The sequence below is a fragment of the Lynx rufus genome, unplaced genomic scaffold, assembly GCF_022079265.1.
Source record: "Lynx rufus isolate CCGP_SWC_20201006 ecotype Redwood Valley unplaced genomic scaffold, mLynRuf1.p SCAF_3, whole genome shotgun sequence".
Classification (NCBI taxonomy): domain Eukaryota; kingdom Metazoa; phylum Chordata; class Mammalia; order Carnivora; family Felidae; genus Lynx; species Lynx rufus.
Window position 1 is genome coordinate 165008220 of NW_025814845.1, and position 6114 is coordinate 165014333.

Genomic DNA, 6114 nt, shown 5'->3' on the forward strand with positions numbered 1-6114 from the left:
CTTCTCTGTGCTTCTTGGATTTCAATGCCTTTTCCCTTCCCCAGATCCGGGAAGTTCTCAGCTATGATTTCTTCAAGTACACCTTCAGCACTTTTCCCTCTCTCTTCCTCCTCTGGAATACCAATTATGTATAGATTATTTCTCTTTAGTGCATCACTTAGTTCTCTAATTCTCCCCTCATACTCCTGGATTTTTTTTTATCTCTCTTTTTCTCAGCTTCTTCTTTTTCCATAATTTTATCTTCTAATTCACCTATTCTCTCCTCTGCCTCTTCAATCCGAGCTGTGGTCACCTCCATTTTATTTTGCAACTCATTTATAGCATTTTTTAGCTCCTCCTAACTGTTCCTTAGTCCCTATCCCTGTAGCAATAGATTCTCTGCTGTCCTGTATACTGTTTTCAAGCCCAGCGATTAATTTTATGACTAGTATTCTAAATTCACTTTCTGTTATATTGTTTAAGTCCTTTTTGATCAGTTCGTTAGCTGTTGTTATTTTCTGGAGATTCTCTTGAGGGGAATTCTTCCATTTCGTCATTTTGGATAGTCCCTGGAGTGGTGCGGAACTGCGGGGCATTTCCCCTGTGCTGTCTTGAATAACTTGTGGGGGGGGTGGGGCCACAGTCCGACCTGATGTCTGCCCCCAGCCCACCGCTGGGGCCACAGTCAGACTGGTGTGTGGCTTCTCTTCCCCTCTCCTAGGGGCGGATTCACTGTGGGTTGGCGTGGCCCGTCTGGGCTACTTGCACACTGCCAGGCTTGTGGTGCTGGGCATCTGGCCTATTAGCTGGGGTGGATCAGCAAGGTGCATGGGGGTGGGAGGGGCAGGCTCAGCTCACTTTTTGGGAGGGGCCCTGCGCTGCTGGGAGGGAGTCAGACCTGCCGCCATAGGGATGGATCTGCAGAAGCACAGCATTGGGTGTTTGCATGGTGCAAGCAAGTTCCCTGACAGGAACTGGTTCCCTTTGGGATTTTGGCTGGAGGATGGGCAAGAGAGATGGCACTGGCAAGCGCCTTTGTTCCCCGCCATGCTGAGCTCTGTCATCCGGGGCTCAACAACTCTCCCTCCCATAGTTCTCCAGCCCTCCTGCTCTCCGAGCAGAGCTTTTAGCTTATAATCTTCCAGATGTTAAGTCCCACTTGCTGTCCGAACACACTCCGTCCAGCCCCTCCACTTTTGCAATCCAGACTTGAGGGCTCTGTTTTGCCAGCTGGCTGCCCCTCCACCGCCCCGGCTCCCTCCTGCTAGTCGGTGGAGCGCGTACTGCCTCTCCGCCCTTCCTACCCTCTTCCGTGGGCCTCTCGTCTACGCTTGGCTCCAGAGAATCCGTTCTGCTCATCTTCTGATGGTTTTCTGGGTTATTTAGGCAGGTGTGGGTTCAATCTAAGTGATCAGCAGGATGCGGTGAGCCCAGTGTCCTCCTACACTGCCATATTCCTCCAAACTGACTTTCAAAACAAGTTCTGAGAAAATTCAATGGTGAAAAAATAGTATTTTCAAGAAGTGATACTGGGAAAATTGGAAATCCACATGTAAAAGAATGAAGTGAAACCCCTACATCACACCATATACAAAAACAAACACAAAATGGGTTAGAGATGAGCTAAACCTAAAAACTGTTAGAATAAAATACACGTATAAATCTTCATGGTCATAAAATAGCACAAAGCTGTAAAGAAAAAAAAAATGATACCTGGAATTCATCAGAACTACAAGAATTTGTGCACCAAAGGACAGTATCAAGAGAGTGAAAAGACAACCCACAGAATAGGAGAAAATACTTGCAGATCATATATCTGTAAGGGATTTGAATGCAGATTATGCCTCCTTCTGGTTGTGTGATCTTAGGCAGCTTGTTTTCCCTTACTGAATCTCAGCTTCCTCTTCTGTGAGCTGAAAGAGTTGGAATAACTGATAGAAGAAAATAGCACTTAAATACTTTATGGTTTATAAAATGTGTTCTTATTCATTTATTATCTTATTTAATCCTCATTACAGCTCTGTTGTGAAAGCACTACTATTATTCCCACTTAACAAATAAGGGATTTTCTATTATAACATTTCCTTTAGGTAGTGGGGTTCTACCACTGCTTTGTTTCCTCTCCCCAGGGCCTTGACATTCCATGACATGATTCCATGGTAGATGTAGGTTGAGCACCAGGCCATCTCCACATTGTCATGCACTACACCTTACCTTTCTTGTTTTCTTCTGAAGATTTCCCAAGCTATCTGTTGTGTCCTCCACCTTGTCTGCTGACCCAGAATACACACAGGACTTTGCAACCCTCCCTTTAAGAACAGTTGTCAGTTATTGAACTAGGCCAAGAGTCTGAGTAACCAAAAGAAGCAAGATTCTATTCAACTTCACTCTTGTCTCTTGTAATTTCAGGATACTTTATGATAACTCACTTTGGAGGATAAATGCAAATAGTCCTTGATCACTCCTTTTGCCTCTGCTACCACTGTGCTCTTCACTCTATAAAGGAAGAAGAACAAAGACAAAAAGGGGGAGGAGAAGAAAGAGGAAGATGAATTACATTTTATTTCCAGTAATTTCCTGAAAGCAGAAATTCAAACCTCAAGGGACATTTGTATTTCTGAGGTGATGTGTAACATTGGAGTGACCTCTCAGCTTTGACTCAGGCTCACAAAGGCCCTGCCTCTGGCCCTCAGTGGAAGTGCCCCCACATAATCCAATGGAGAAAGAAAACATATAAAGTTCTGCAGATGGTGACGCAAAAGCCCAGAGATATGAAATGATCCACTCCAGGCCACACAACTAAAATGTGGGGGAGCTAGATGAAAACATTAGGATTAGGCCTGTCTACTCCTGACTTGATTTTCCTTCTATCACCTTATGACCTACAACCATTCCTCTCTTAAGACCTTCAATACAAGTATGGAGAGTGCTGTGTTCCAAAGCTACTTTGTTCCAATCCTCCTTTGTTTCAGAAAATGTTTTTCTCCTACAGACAAGGCTGCAGGGATGAACTCTGCAGGACTGAGTTGTGTAACAGTGGCTCTGGTGCACTGCCTATAAAGCTCAGCATACTTGGAGAGAACTAACGGGTATTAAAGACAACAGAGGTAATCTGCCACATCCCATCCAGAGATATTCAGGGATGTTAGGTGAAAGGACTGCATTCCCCTTTCTTTGTGTCAGCCTCAGAGGACAGACTCACACAAGCGTTACAGAGCTTTCTCCAGGAATAGGGTCAAGTCAGTTTGGGCTATATCTTGGAATAATAAATTCTGCAAGTAAGACAACACAGTAAAAGATAATATTCCCTAATATTAACTATCAGTTTTCTATTGCTTTTAGAGTGGTTCTTTGTGGAAGTGTTCTTAGACTCTGTGATCACTAAGACTGGGACTTTCTTAAATATTTTAGCTACCTTAATCATATCCCCTCAGATTTGGGTCCCTCCCTGTAAGAATTTTCCTGTCTTGGGGTACATGAGTGTCTCAGTCAGTTAAGTATCCAACTCTTTATCTTAGCTCAGGTCTTGGTCTCAGAGTCATGGGTTCAAGCCCCTCATCGGGCTCCACACTGGGCATGAAGCTTATTTTAAAAAAAATCTTTCTTTCTCCACGCCGCTCTTCCTGCCACACATTCATCAGAGTCCCCTCTGCATTTTCTCTGACTCCACAGTCACTGCCTTAATTTGTGGTGCTGTGGCTTCCGCCCAGGTTTTGTATTTTGGAAACAAATGTCTTTTGGTTTGTTTCCAACAGTCTCTCTTAGAGTGCCTATTGTTTCACTGGCCTGTTGAACACAAAGTCTCACTAGTCCCACTGTCTTTTCTGCTGCACCATAATTGATAATTCAGAGCCCATCATCTTATAAACATGTTTATGGTCTCTTCAACTCCTCTCTTTCCAAATGAGAAAATACACATCATCTTTTCCACAGGGGTGGTCATCTGACATTGTATGCTATTTAAAAAATATATATTGTGGCTCATTTTGCTGGATTGATATTTTCATTTTTAGAAGAACTTAGTATCACTTATGAATGTGGAAAATTTATAATACATTCTTTTCTTCATATCATATATAAAGCCATGAATAAAGACCAATCCCATTTTCTATTTTTATAGGATTCTCCTTTTTTTACTCTTCCAAACATAGATTATGTTTATGATCTATTTGTGATCTAAAATAAAAAATGCTCCCTGACTTACTTTGTAGTATGTGTTGTTGACTTTTCTATAATAAATTATAATTACAATAAATTATATCCATTGTTTTCCCCTTAAATATATGTTTTATATTGCTTAAACAATGCTAACCGACAAGTCAAGGATGAGTTCCTCTTTATTATTTTATTTTTTTAATGTTTATTTATTTTTGAGGAAGAGAGAGAGAGAGAGAACGTGAGCAGAGGAGGGAAAGAGAGAGACACACACACACAGGATATGAAGCAGGCTCCAGGCTCTGAGCTATCAGCACAGAGCCTGACATGGGGCTTGAACTCACAAACTGTGAGATCATGACCTGAGCCAAAGTTGGACGCTCAGCCGACTGAGCCACCCAGGCATCCCTGAGATGAGTTCTTTAAAAAATTCTTCCTATTTTTGAGAAGAGAGGGAAACAAACCACAAGAGACTCTTTTATTATTAATTTATTTATTATTGTTTAAATTTAAGTGAGACTCTTTATGATAGAGAACAAACTGAAAGTTGACAGAGGGAGGTAGGTGGAAGATGGCTAGATGGGTGATGGGTATTAAGGAGGGCACTTGTGATGAACACTGGGTGTGGTATGTAAGGATGAATCACTGAATTCTACTCCTGAAACCAATATTGCACTGTATGTTAACTAAAATTTAAATTTAAAACTTCTTCCTACTTTATAAATGTGGTACAATTTTTGTAATAAGCCCAGTCTTTATTATAAATTCTCCTCCACATGTAAGAGTGTATCATTATCAGTACCCCTGACTCTTCTGCGCCCTACCTTACCTCACTCCCACTTTTGTACAGGGATCCAGTGGCCATTCACTCAGTGTACATTTTTAGTTACAGCTTACATATTCTGACAAAGGATTTTCTAATTTTACCTTTGGGCTCTTCAAATTCTGAGACAATATCATCTTGACTAAAGGACAATATAAGCACCTCTGGTTTTAAAAATCAGGTAAGTCTAGTTAATACTAACCCTCTAAAAACATATCCATAAATCAGCTATCCATTGTCCAAGTAATAAGGATTCACAGAGGTTCAGCTTGAACTTGTTCCAGTAATTTGGAGTTTGTACTGAGCCCAACAAACTCCTGCAAAGAAATGTAATAATCAAAGCCAGACACTATTAACATTTCAATCTGATATCCAAGTACCTCACAGCCTGCACCTGTGGGTCTTTCCATTTCCACCTCTGCCTCTATCTCTACCATTATTCCCACCCAGACTATGAGCATTTCTGCCTCTTTGTACTTTAACACATTTAACACAGAATGTATACTAACTTGCATTAATGGTCATTTTCATACTGTGTATATCCTATTTGCTAAAATACATGGGAAGCTATTTACAGGTGGGTGCCATGACTCTCATCTCTTTAAAACCCCACATTTAATAAATGTTTGAAAAAGGTAGCAAAATGTCAAAATATTTATAGGACCTATGTATTTGCCCACACATTCTCTTTTGCTATAAAAGAGCATCTAGTTTACTATGTCTGAATTAGCTAATAACTTATTCATTAACAAGTGAGAACAATTCCTCATTATAATATTTGTATTAGGAAATCCACTGTTTGAAGGGATTTCAGGGAAGTTTCTTTTCACTTCCTCTGATAAAATCTTGGATAAAAAATGTTTTCTTTTTTCTGCCCTCCTGCTTTTATTTCTAAAAGTGAAAGAAGTTTAGGAAAGGTAGAAACCCGGCCATCCATTCACCGAGGACAAAGTCACTTTAGCAGCTCTAGGTTTAGCCACAGAAAAACTACTCAGCTTCTAAGAACCAGGCAAACAATTTCCCACATTTGCAATTTGGCAGCAGTACAATGTTGAGGACACTTTCTCAACTCAGCTGAGAAAACTCAGGAAAGACCAAATGGAGGAACAGAGGACAAAGTTTTATGGTCTGTTGGGGATGTGCCAAAGAATATCAGA